The sequence below is a fragment of the Neovison vison genome, chromosome 7 (genome assembly GCF_020171115.1).
Source record: "Neovison vison isolate M4711 chromosome 7, ASM_NN_V1, whole genome shotgun sequence".
Classification (NCBI taxonomy): domain Eukaryota; kingdom Metazoa; phylum Chordata; class Mammalia; order Carnivora; family Mustelidae; genus Neogale; species Neogale vison.
In genome coordinates this window covers 79,728,304-79,742,221 of record NC_058097.1, presented here as the reverse complement: position 1 = coordinate 79,742,221, position 13,918 = coordinate 79,728,304, and positions in this window count along the sequence as shown.

Below are 13,918 nucleotides of genomic sequence, written 5' to 3'. Positions count from 1 at the left end.
TTTGGTTTCCAGTCATCTCTCCCCAAAGGCCTGGTTTCCAATACCAGCATATGGGGATTCTTGAGATACTGATCAGAACAAATGTCATCTCCACATGTGAATAGTGCTCTTTGGAGCTATGTCAAAACCTCTAGTTAGGAGAATCTTTCAGGGCCCCGGTGCCACTTCCCCTTTGCAAGGTCTCCATGGACATAAACCCACATTATGACCCATCTGCAGGAGAGTCCATTTCGACTCAGTCCCCTCGGTTACTCCCCCAGACCCAGCAGATCGAATATATCTTTTTGTTAGGAGAAAGTTGGAATGTGAGGCATTCTGCCCAGGCATCCATCCTTAGAACGCCGCTCTGGATTCATTTCCCATGGGACGTCCTGGAGCCATCCAACAGGTCTCAATTGTACAACAGAAGGAATCCTTGCAGTTTGGAGCATCTCACAATATCCATCATGGGAAAACCTCAATGGCCTCCTGATTCCCCTCCCTTCATGAAGGGGCCATCATGGACAGAAACACCAATGTGAGCCAACGTCTGATCCTCGCCCTGACGTCAGATGCACGAGATCTCAAATCAGCTCTGCAGAGTTTGCCTGCCCTGCCTTTGCCCCGAAACCTCAGACTAGCTTGTGCTCTCAGGTTTTTGCCATCTCACTCCTGACCAAAAAGGCCTCCACTTGGGGATTTCTGGAGACACAATGCAGCACTCTGCCTGCCCTCCAGAAGAAAATCGTTGCCCTATGGGGCTACCGAGAAACCTCAAATGAGGATCAACCTGCAGGCCACTCAACTGTACCCTAATTATACAGCCTACCCTGGGCTCTAATGCCCTGTCTGACACAGCCTGAGCCCAGACCTCCCGACCGACACCCAGACATCTGGCCGCACACTGAGCACATGGCCCCGAAAATGTCCTTAGTTAGTCATCTCTTCTTACCCTTGGTTTTCAGGCTTCAGAACCTAGAAGTTATCTCCGATCACTGCCCAGTGGTGAACGTGATGCAGAAATCAGAACTGCTCCTTCCCCATGGCAAGAAACCTTGTGGTTGGCATGTTATCCAACATTCAGTGTAGGAGAAAACAGCATGGACCATGAGGACCTGCCCATGATTGAGGGCCACATTGTGCACAAACACTCACTGTGACCTTAAGAGTAAACCCTGTCATCAAGTAAGGCCACTCAGTGACAGGAACAAGAGCCTGCATATGGGACTTGTCATGCCCCAAGGTCCCCAGTCTTAACCAGGGGTCGAGTTTTTCAGTCGCCATTCCCCAAGGCTCTGCTCTGGAATCTCTCTTTTGGTGGGACACCTTAGGTTAAAAAAACACACACACACACACACACACACACACACAAAGCATTCCCCATCCCACAGAATGACCCCAGTCTCTTGGGATTGGGCCAAATCCCCTGAGAGGGAGACTCGTCCATTGCCCATTAGGGCACCCGGAAATTCCATGGCTATTTTTGACACTAAATCCAGAGACAAATGCCTGAGCAAGCGACTCACACTTGCCTTTTCTTCATATCCCGAAGAGTTCTTTCTTGGTCTGTATTTGAGGGCGTCCATACCTTTGTCCCCAACACTAAGACGGGTTTGTTTTTTTAGACTTCTGTCCCCACAGCCCTGGCCCACACACCCTCCATGCTTGGGACCCTGGAGACACACATCAAGACTGTGTCTGCCCTCTCCAAGGGAATTCTGCCCATTCAATTGATCACAACCCTACAGGTTAGGAGAAACCTCTATAGTCCCCCTGGCCCTCCCAATAGTGTAGGCACCCCGGGACAAACAGGTGAGATCTGCCACCAGCTGAACAACTACCTTCACTCAGACCCAGAGACATATGTCCCCAGAGAAGAACATTAACCAGACAGGCCCCTAGGCCCTAATCAGATCCTTTGCTTTGTTTTCCAGGCACCTCTACGCAGAGGTCTGGTTTCCAATACCACCATATGGGGGTTTCCTGACGTACCAATCAGAAAAAATCTCGTCCCCACATGGGAAACTTGCTTTTTGGAACTGTAGCAAAACTTCCGATTAGAGCAATCCTTCAGGGCCCCGGTGCCACCGCCCCATTCAAAGGTCTCCATGGACACAAACCCATATTATTACCCATCAGCAGGAGAGTCCATTTCAACTCAGCCCCCTTGGTTGCTCCCGCAGATCCAGCAGATGGTGCCTGCCTTGTCGCTAGGAGACAATTGGAATGCGAGGCAGACTGACAGGCATCCATCCTTAAAACCCTGCTCCAGAGTCATTTTATATGGGATGTCCCGGCACCATCCAACATGTTGCGACTGTCCTGGAGAAGGAATCCTTGCTGTTTGGAGCATCTCACAACTCTCATAATGGGAAAACCCCCATGGCCCCGTGATGCCCACCCCCCCTTCTTGAAGGGGCCACCAGGGACAGAAACTCCAACGTGAACCAATATCTGATCCTCCCGTTGACTTTACATGCATGAAATCTCGATTCAGCTCTGCAGAGTGTGCCTGCCGTGCCCTCGCCCCAAAACCTACACATAGCTTATTTTCTCAGACTTCTGTCCTCACACTCCTGGCCCACAAACCCTCCAGTTTGGGAATTTCAGATACACAATTTCTTCTGCTCTCTAGAAGAAACACGTTGCTTTATGGGGCTACCCAGAAACCCAAACTGAGGATCAACCTGAAGGCCACTTGACTGTACCCCCATTATAGAGCCTACAATGAGCACTAATGCCCTTTATGACACAGTCTGAGCCCAGACCTCCCGTTCGACACACAGAGAGCTGGCCGCACACTGAGCACAATGGACCCGCCATGGCCTTAGGTCGTCCTCTCTTCCCAACCTCGGTTTTCAGGATTCAGAACCTAGGCCTTATGTCCACTCACGGCCCAGGGGTGAACGTGATGCAGAAATCAGAACTCCTCCTTCCCCATGGTGAGAAACCTTGTGGTTGGCATGTTGTCCAACGTTCAGTGTGGGAGAAACTAGCGTTGCCTATGAGGACCCGCCCATGCTTGATGGCCGCATTGGGTACAAACATGCATTGTGACCCTCAGCATGTGCCCTGTCCTCAAGTAAGGCCTCTCAGTGGCTGGAAGAAGAGCCCCCATATGGGGCATTCATGCCCATAGGCCCCCATTCTTAACTGGAGTTTGGGTTGTCCAATCACCCCTCCCCCATGTTCTGCTCTGAAATCCCTCTTTTGGTGGGACAACTGAGGCATAAAAACAGAAAGGGCTCCTCCCGTCCCATAGAATGATCTCAAACTCTAGGGATCAGACCAAAGCCCCAGAGAGAAAGACTCGTCCATGGACCATGATGCAATCCGAAATTCCACGCTCACCATTGACACAAAATACAGAGACAAAGCCTGAGCAAGTGCCTCACATTGGCCCTTTGTTCATAGCCCAAAAAATTCTCCTCATGGTCTGCAGATCGGCCATGCCATACCTACATCCCCAAACCTAAGCCTTGTTTGTGTTTTTGGACTTCTCTCCCCACAGCTCTAGGCCACACACAACCTCCATGCTTGGGCCCCTGTTGCCACACCTCAGGACTGTGCCTGCCCTCTCGAGGGGAATTCTGCCCATTCCATTGGCCACAACCCTACAGATTAGTAGAAACCTCCAAAGTCCCCGAGGCCATCACAATAGTGCTGGCCCCCCAGGACAAAACAGGGGCGATCTGTCACAAGCTGAACAAGTACTTCCAATCAGACCCGTAGACAGATATCCCCAGAGTAGAAGATTGTACTGGACAAGCACCTAGGCCATAGTAGGATCAATTGCTTTTGATTCCAGGCATCTCTCCTCTGAGGCCTGGTTTCCATTACCAGCATATGGGGCTTTCCGGAGGTACCAATCAGAACAAATCTCATCTCCACATGGGAAACTTTTTCTTTGGAGCTGTGTCAAAACCTCCAGTTAGGAGAAACCTTCAGGTCCCCGGATCCCCCTCCCCATTCCCAGGTCTCCATAGACACAAACCCACACTATGACCCATCCTCAGGAGAGTCCATTTCAACTCAGCCCACTAGGTTGCTCCCGCGGAACCAGAAGATCGAACAAGCCTTGTTGCAGGAGACAATTGGAATGCCAGCCAGGCTCTCCAGGCATCCACTTTTGAACACTGCTCTGGCGTTGCTCCGTATGGGACACCTGGATTCATCCGACAGGTCTCAACTGGCCCACAGAAGTAATCCTTGCCGATTAGATCATCTCACATCTCTCATTGTGGGAAAACCTCCATGGCCTGATGATGCCACCCCCCTTCATAAAAGGGGATCATGGAAAGAAACAACAACCTGAGCCAACATCTGATCCTCGACCTGACTTCAGATCCATAAGATCTCGATTCAGCTCTGCAGAGTGTGCCTGCCGTGCCCTCGCTCCAAAACACTGGTCTAGCTTGTGTTCTGAGACTTCCGTCCTCACAGTCCTGGGCCACAAGCCCTCCATTTTGGGAATTCCAGAGACACAGTACAGCACTCTGCCTTCCCTCCAGAAGAAAAACGTTGCCCTATGGGGCTATCCAGAAAACCCAAATGAGGATCAAAATGCACGCCACTCAGCTGTACCCCAATTATACAGTCTAGCCTCGGTAATAATGCCCAGCCTGAGCCAGACCTCCCGACCGACCCCCATACAGCTGGGGCCACACATCAGGACTGTGCCTGCCCTCTCCATGGGAATTCTGCCCATTCCATTGGCCACAACCCTGCAGACTAGGAGTAACCTCCAAAGGCCCCGAGACCATCCAATAATTTCGGCTGCCTGGGACAAACAGGGGCGATCTGACACAAGCTGAGCAACGACTTCCACTCAGAACCATAGACAGATTTTCCCAGAGAAGAATATTGAACTGGTCAGACCCCTAGGCCCTAAATGGGTCAATTTCTTTGGTTTCCAGATATCTCTTCTCAGATGCCTGGTTTCTAATACCACCTTATTGTGGTTCCTGAGGCACCAATTATAACAAATCTCATATTCACATGGGAATCTTGCTCTTTGGAGCTGTCTCAAAACCTCTGGTTGAGACAATCTTTCAGGGCCCCGGAGCCGCTGCTCCATTCCAAGTTCTCCACGGAAACAAACCCACATTACAACCGATCCTCAGGAGAGTCCATTTCAACTCAGCCCCCACGGTTGCTTCCCCAGAGCCAACAGATTGAACCTGCCTTGTCGCTAGGGAACAATTGGAATGCGAGTTGGGCTGCCTAGGCAACCATTGTTAGAACCCTGCTCTGCAGAAGGTCCTTATGGGACGTCCTGGATCCATCCAACAGGTCTCGACTGTCCCGTAGAAGGAATACTTGTGGTTTGGAGCATCACACGATCCCACCATGGGAAATCCTCCATGGCCTCATGATGCACCCCCACCTTCATGAAGGGGCCATCATGGATAGAAACACCATCCTGAGCCAACGTCTGATCCTCGCCCTGATTTCAGATGCACGAAATCTCGATTCAGCTCTACAGAGTGTGCCTGTCATGCCCTCGTTCCGAAACCTAAGCCTAGCTTGTGTTCTCAGATCCATCCTGACACTCCTGGCCCACAAGCTCTACAGTTGGGAATTCTGGAGACACAGTGCAGCACTCTGCCTGACCTCAAGAAGAAAAATGTTGCCCTATTGGGCTACCCAGAAACACCAAATGAAGATCAACCTGCATGCCACGTGGCTGTACCTCAATTATACAGACTAGTCTGGGCACAGAAGACCTGTCTGAACAGCCTGATCCCAGACCTCCCGAACGACACCCAGACAGCTGGATGCACACTGAGCACATCGGACCTGCCATGACCTTAAGTCGTCATCTCTTCCCAACCTCGGTTTTCAGGCTTCAGAACCTAGACCTCATCTCCACTCACTCCCCAGGGGTATACGTGATTCAAAAATGAGAACTCCTCCTTCCCCATGCCCAGAATCCTTGTGGTTGGCATGTTGCCCAATGGTCAGTGTAGGAGAAACCAGCGTGCCCAGGTGGCCCCCTCCCATGCTTGAGGGCCACGTTGGGCACAAACAAGCATTGTGACCCTCAGCAAATGGCCTGTCCTCAAGTAAGACCTCTCAGTGGCTGGAACAAGAGCCCACCTATGGGGCTTTAAATGCCCCTAGTCCCCCAATCTTAACCAGAGGTCGAAATGTCTAGTCAACCTTACTCAGGGCTCTGATCTGGAATTCCTCTATGGTGGGACACCTCAGGTAAAAAAAAAAAAATACCAAAAAGACTCCTCCCATCCACAGAATGACCCAAACACTTGGGATCGGGCCAAACTCCCAGAAAGAAAGACTCGTCCATGGCCCATGAGGCCACATCAACATTCCATGGCAAGGCTGACACAAAATCCAGAGACAAAAGCCTTAGCAAGCGCCTCACACGGGCCCTTTGTTCAAGCCCGAAAAATTCTTCTCACGGTCTGTAGATCAGGCCTACCATACCTCCATTCCCAAACCTAATCCGGGTTTATGTTTTCAGACTTCTGTCACCATTGACCTGACCCACACACCCTCCAGGATGGGGGCCCTGGAGCCACACGCCAGGACAGTTCCTGCCCTCTCCAAGGGAATTCTGCCCATTCTATTCACCACAACCATACAAATTAGAGGAACCTCCAAAATCCCTGAAGCTATCCCAATGGTGTAGCTCACCCAGAACAAACAGGGGCGATCTGCCACCATCTGAACAACGACCTCCACTCAGACAGGTAGGCAGATGTCCCAAGAGAAAAACATTGATCCCTACTGGCCCCTAGGCCCCAATCAGATCCATTGCTTTGGTTTCCAGTCATCTCTCTCCAGAGTTCTGGTTTCCAATACCAGCATATGGGGTTTCCTGAGGCATTGATCAGAACAAATGTCATCTCCACATGGGAAACTTCCTCATTGGAGCTGTGTCAAAATCTCACATTAGGAGAATCCTTCAGGGCTCCAGTGCCACCATCCCATTCCAAGGTCTCCACGGACACAAAACCACATTAGGACCCATCTGCAAGAGAGTCCATTTCAACTCAGCCCCCTCGGTGGCCCGAATGAGCCAGCAATGGAACGTGTCTTTTTGCTAGGAGACATTTGGAATGTGAGACGGTCTGTCCAGGCATCCATCCTTAGAACCCTGCTCTGGAGTCGTTTCCTATGGGACATCCTGGATCAGTCCAACAGGTCTCAATTATACTGCAGAAGGAATACTTGTGGTTTGGAGCATCTCAAAATTCCCATCATGGGAAAACCTCAATGGACGCTGATGCCTCCACCTTCATGAAGGGACCATCATGGACAGAAACTCCAACGTGAGCCAACGTCTGATACTCGCCCTGAGTTCTGATGCAAGAGATCTCGATTCAGTTCTGGAGAGTGTGCCTTCCCTACCCTCTCCCTAAACCTAAGGCTAGCTTGTGCTCTCAGATTTATGTCCTCACACTCCTGACCAACTCGCCCCCAGTATAGGAATTCTGGAGCCACAATTCAGCATTCTGCCTGCCCTCTAGAAGTAAATCTTTGCCTTATGGGGCTACCCAGAAACCCCAAAAGAGGATCAACCTACACGCAACTCCACTGCACACCAATTATACACTCTACCCTAGGCCCTAAAGAACTGTTTGACACAGCATGAGCCTGGACCTCCCAACCGACATGCAGACACCGGGCCCCACACTGAGCACTTGGAACCACCATAGGCTTGGGTCTTCATATCTCCCCAACTTTGATTTTCAGGCTTCAGAACCAAGACCTTATCTCCAATCACTGCTCAGTGGTTAACGTGATGCAGAAATCAGAACACCTTCCCTGTGCCCAGAATCCTTGTGGTTGGCATGGTGTCCAATGTTCAGTGTAGGAGAAACCAGCGTACCGAAATGGCCCCACCCATGTTTGAGGGCCGCATTGGGCACAAACATGCATTGTGACCCTCACCGTGTGCCCTGTCCTCAAGTAAGGCCTCTCATTGTCTGGAACAAGAGCCCACATATGGGAATTGCCATTGCCCTAGGCCCGAATATTAATGAGATGTCGGGTTGTCCACTTGCCCCTCCCCAGGGTTCTGCTGTGGAATCCCTCTTTTAGTGGAACACCTGAGGTTAAAAAAAAAAAAAAAAAAACAGAAAGGACTCCACCATCCCACAGAATGCCCACAGAATAAACCCAAACTCTTGGAGTCTGGCCAAATCCCTGAGAGGGAATCTCATTCATGGCTCATGAGGCCACTCCGTCATTCCCCGGCCATTGTTCACACAAAATCCAGTGACAAAAGTCTGAGCAAGCGCCTCACATTCGCCCTTCGTTCATTTCCCAAAGAGTTCTCCTCAAGGTCTGTAGACCATGCCTGCCATACCTACATCCCTTAATCTAAGCCGAGTTTCTGTTTTCAGACTTCTGTCCCCATAGCCCTGGCCCACACACCCTCCAGGCTGGGACCCCTGGAGCCACACTTCAGGATTGTGCCTGCCTTCTCCAAGGGAATTCTGCCCAATCCATTGGCCACAACCACAGACAGTGGGAGAAACCTCCTAAGAACCCAAGGACTACCCAATAGTGTAGGCTGTCTGGGAAAAACAGGGGCAATGTGACACAAACTGAGCAACTACCTCTAATAAGACCCGTAGACTGATGTCCCCAGAGAATCAGATTGAACTGGACAGGCCCCTAGGCCCTAATCAGATACATTGCTTTGGTTTCCAGACATCTCTCCTCAGAGGCCTGGTTTCCAATACCAGAATATGGGGGATTCCAGAGGCATCTATCAGAACAAATCTCGACTCCATATTGGAAAAGTAATCTTTGGAGCTCTGTCAAAACCTCCGGTTAGGAGAATACTTCAGGGCCCCAGATCCACCGCCCCATTCCAAGGTCTCCGTAGACACAAACGCACAATATGGCCCAACCTCAGGAGAGTCCATTTCAACTCACCCCCCCTTGGTTGCTCCCCAGAGCCAGCAGATTGAACCTGCTTTGTCGCTAGGAAATAATTGGAATGTAAGGCGGGCACACCACAAATCCATCCTTAGAATCCTGTTCTGGAGTTGTTCCATATGGGACCCTGGAAGCCATCCTACTGTTCTCGAGGAACCTACACAAGGAATTCTTGCAGTTTGGAGCATCTCACAACTCCCATCGTGGGAATACTTACATGGCCTCTTGAGACCCTCCCCCTTCATGAAGGGCCCATCATGGACAGAAACTCCAATCTGAGCCAAAGTCAGATGCTCGCCCTGAGTTCAGATGCACAAGATCTCTATTTAGCTCTGCAGAGTGTGTCTGCCATGTCCTCGCCCCCAAACCTAAGCCTAGCTTGTGTTCTCAGACTTCTGTCCTCACACTCCTGGCCCACAAACTGTCCAGACTGGCAATTCCGGAGCCACAATGCAGCACTCTGCCTGCACTCCAGAAGAAAACCTTTGCCCTTTGGGGCTACCCAGAAACCTCAAATGAGGATCAACCTGCACGCCACTTGACTGTACCCCAATTATGCAGTCGATGCTGGGCACTAATGCCCTGTGTGACACAACCTGAGTCCGGACCCCACAACCAACACCAAGACAGCTGGCCACACACCGAGCACACCTGACCCGCCATGGCCTTAAGACATCATCTCTTCCCACCCTCTGTTTTTCAGGCTTCAGAACCTAGACCCTATCCCCAATCACAGCCCAGGGTTGAACATGATGCAGAAATCAGAACTCCTCCTTCCACATGGCAAGAAATCATGTTTTGGCATGTTGTAGAACATTCAGAGTAGGAGAAACCAGCTTGGCCCATGAAGCCCCATCCACGCTTGAGGGCCAGGTTCAGCACTGACTCGCATTGTGATACTCAGTGTGAGCCCTGTCCTCAAGTAAGGCCTCTTAGTGACTGGACCAGGAGCCAGCATATGGGAATTGCCATGCCCCTAGGCCCCCATTCTAAAACAAGTTCGGGTTGTCCAGTCTCCCCTCCCCAGCGCTCTCCTTGGGAATCAGTGTTTTGGTGGGACACTTGAGGATAAAAAAATAAATAAAAATAAAAAACAGACAGGACTCCTCCCATCCCAAAGAATGACCCCAAACTCTTGGAATCGGTCTAAATCCCCAGAGACGAAAACTCGTCCGTGCCCGATGAAGCCACCTCGACATTCAATGGCTATCGTTGAAGCAAAATCCAGAGACAAAAGCTTGAGGAAACATCTCACATTCGCCCTTTGTTCATATCACGAAGAGTTCTCCTCACCATCTGTAGATCATGCCTGCCATACCTGCATCCCCAAACCTAAGACGAGTTTGCATTTTCAGACTTCTGTCCCCACAGCCCTAGTCCACACACCCTCCAGGATGCTGCCCCTGGAGCCACACTTCAGGACTGTTCCTGCCCTCTCCATGGGAATTCTGCCCATTTCACTGGCCCCAACACTACAGATTCAGAGAAACCTCCAATAACTCCGAGGTCATCCCAATACTGTGGGCCGCCCGGTACAACATGGGCGAAATGACACCCGCTGTGCAACTACCTACACTCAGACCCATAGACAGATGTCCCCAAAGAAGCAGATTCAAACGGACATGCCCCTAGGCCCTAATCAGGTCCATTGCTTTGTTTCCAGACATCTCTCCTCAGAGTCCTGGTTTCCAATACCAGCATATGGGGGTTTCCTGAGGCAATGATCATAACAAACCTCATCACCACATGGGGAACTTGCTCGATGGAGATGTGTCAAAACCTCCGGTTAGGAGAATCCTTCAGTGCCCGGTGCCACTGCCCCACTCCAAGGTTTCCATTAACAAAAACCCACATTATGACTGATCCTTAGGAGAGTCCATTTCAATTCAGCCCCCTCAATTGCTCCCCCAGAGCCAGCAGATCAAACCTGTCTTGTCGAGAGGATAAAATTGTAATGCGAGACAGGCTGCCCAGGCATATATCCTTAGAACCCTGTTCTGGAGTCATTCTGGATAGGAGGTTCTTGAGCCATCCAACAGGTTTCAATTGTCCCACAGATGGAACCCTTGCGGTGTGGAACTTCTCACAACTCTCATCGAAGGAAAAACTCCATGGCCACATGATTCGCCACCCCCCCCTTCATGAAGGGACCATCATGAAAAGAAACTCCAACCTGAGCTAATGTCTGATCCTCGCCCTGACTTCAGATGAAGAGATCTCAGTTTAGCTCTGCAGAATGTGCCTGCCATGCTCTCACCCTGAAAACCTGGCATAGCTTGTGTTCTCTGACTTCCGTCCTCACACTCCTGGGTCAAAAGCCCTCCAGTTTGGGAATTCTGGAGCCACAATGCAGCACTCTGCCTGCCCTCCAGAAGAACAACGTTGCCCTATGGGGCTACCCAGAAACCCCAAATAAGGATCAACCTGCATGTTACTCGACTGTACCCCAATTATACAGTCTAGCCTGGGCACTAATGCCCTGTCTGACACAGCCTGAGCCCGGATCTCCCGACCGAAGCCAATACAGCTGAGGCCGCACCTCAGGACTGTGCCTGCCCTCTCCAAGAAAATTCTGCCCATTACATTGTCCACAACCCTACAGATTAGGAGAAACCTCCAAAGACCCCGAGACCATAACAATAGTGTAGGCCTCCCTGGAGAAACAGCGGCGATCTGACACAAGCTGAGAAACGCCTGCCAATCAAGGCCATAGACAGATGTTCCCAGAGAAGAAGATTGAACCGGACAGGCCCCTAGGCCATAATCACATCCATTGCTTTGGTTTCCAGGCATCTCTCCTCAGAGGCCTGGTTTCCAATACCAGCTTATGGGGGTTCCTGAGGCATCAATCAGAACAAATCTCTTCTCCACATGGGAAATGTGCTCTTTGGAGCTGTGTCAATACCTCTGGTTAGGAGAATGCTTCAGGGCGCCTACGCCACTGCCCCATTTCAAGGTTTCCATGGACACAAACCCACATTATGACGAATCCTCAGGAGAGTCCATTTCAACTCATCCCCTTCGGTTTCTCCCCCAGAGCCAGGAGACCGAACCTGCCTTGTCCCTAGGAAACAGTTGGAATGCGAGTTGGGCTGCCCAGGCATCCATCCATGAGAAGTTCCCTATGGGACGTCCTGGATCCATCCAACAGGTCTCGACTGTCCCACAGAAGGAATCCTTGCAGTTTGGAACATCAGACAATCCCACCTTGGGAAAACCTCCATAGCCTCGTGATGCACCCCCCCTCTTTCATGAAGGGGCCATCATGGACAGAAACACCAACCTGAGCCAACGTCTGATCCTGCCCTGACTTCAGATGCACATGATTTCGATTCAGCTCTGCAGAGTGTACTTGTTGTGCCCACACCTCGAAACCTGTTTTCAGACTTCTGTCCTCATAGTCCTGGCCCACAAGCCCTCCAGTTTGGCATCCAGAGACACAATGCAGCACTCTGCCTGCCCTCCAGAAAAAAATGTTGCCCTATATGTGTACCCAGAAACACCAAATGAAGATCAACCTGCACGCCACTTGACTGTTCCCTAATTATACAGTCTAACCTGGGCACTGAACCCCAGTCTGACACAGCCTGGGGCCGGACCTCGCGACTGAGACCCAGAGAGCTGACTGCACACTGAGCACATAGGACTCGCCTTGGCCTTAGGTCATCTCTTTCCAACCTCGGTTTTCAGACTTCAGAAAAGTCTCCACTCACTGAACAGGGGTGAACGTGATGCTGAAATCAGAACCCCTCCTTTCCCAAGGCAAGAAACCTTGTGCTTGGCATGTTGTCAAAAATTCAGCATAGGAGAATCCAGCATGGCCCATGAGGCCCTGCCCTTGCTTGAGGGCCGCAAAGGGGCAAAAACACACATTGTGCTCACCGTGAGCACTGTCCTCAAGGAAAGCATCTCAGGGGCAAGACCAAGAGCAGACATATGGGGCTTGCCATGCCCCTAGTCCCCCAATCCTAACCAGAGGTTGAGATGTCTAGTCACCACTACTCAGGGCTCTGCTCTGGAATCCTTCTATGGTGGGACTCCTGAGGTAAAAAAAAAAAAAAAATATATATATATATATATATATATATATATATAATATAAATATAAAATAAATATAAAATATAAATATAAATATTATATATATATATATATATATATATATACCGAAAGGACTCCTCCCATACACAGAATGACCCCAAACACTTGGGATCGGGCCAAATCCACAGAGAGAAACACTTGCCCATGCCCCCTGAGGCCATCCCGACATTCCATAGCCACCGTTGACACAGAATCCAGAGACGAAAACCTGGCCAAGCGCCTCACACTTGCCCTTTGTTCATAGCTCGAAAATTCTCCTGAAGGTCTGTAGATCGGGCCTGCCATACATACGTCCCCAAATCTAAGCAGAGTTTGTACTTTCAGACTTCTGTCCCCACAGTCCTGGCCCACACAACCTCCAAGCTTGGGTGCCTGGAGCCACACCTCAGGACTGTGCCTGCCCTCTCCAGGGGAATTCTGCCCATTCCGTTGGCCACAACCCTACAGATTAGGAGAAACCTCCAAAGTCCCCGAGGCCATCCCAATAGTGTTGGCCACCCAAGACAAACAGGGGCGATCTATCCCAAGCTGAGCAACTACCTCCACTCAAACCTGTAGGCAGATATCCCCAGAGAAGAAGATTGAACCGGACAGGCACCTAGGCCCTATTTGGATCCATTGCTTTTGATTCCAGGCATCTCTCCTCAGAGGTCTGGTTTCCAATACCAGCATATGGGGGGTTCCGGAGGCACCCATCAGTACAAACCTCGTCTCCACATAAGAAACTTGTTCTTTGGAGCCATGTCAAAACCTCCAGTTATGAGAAACCTTCAGGTCCCTGGAGCCACCACCCCATTCCAAGGTCTCCATGGACACACACCCACGTTAAGACCCATCCGCAGGAGAGTCCATTTCAACTCAGCCCCCTCGGTGGCTCCCCCAGAGCCAGCAGATCGAACATGCCTTGTTGCAAGGAGACAATTGGAAT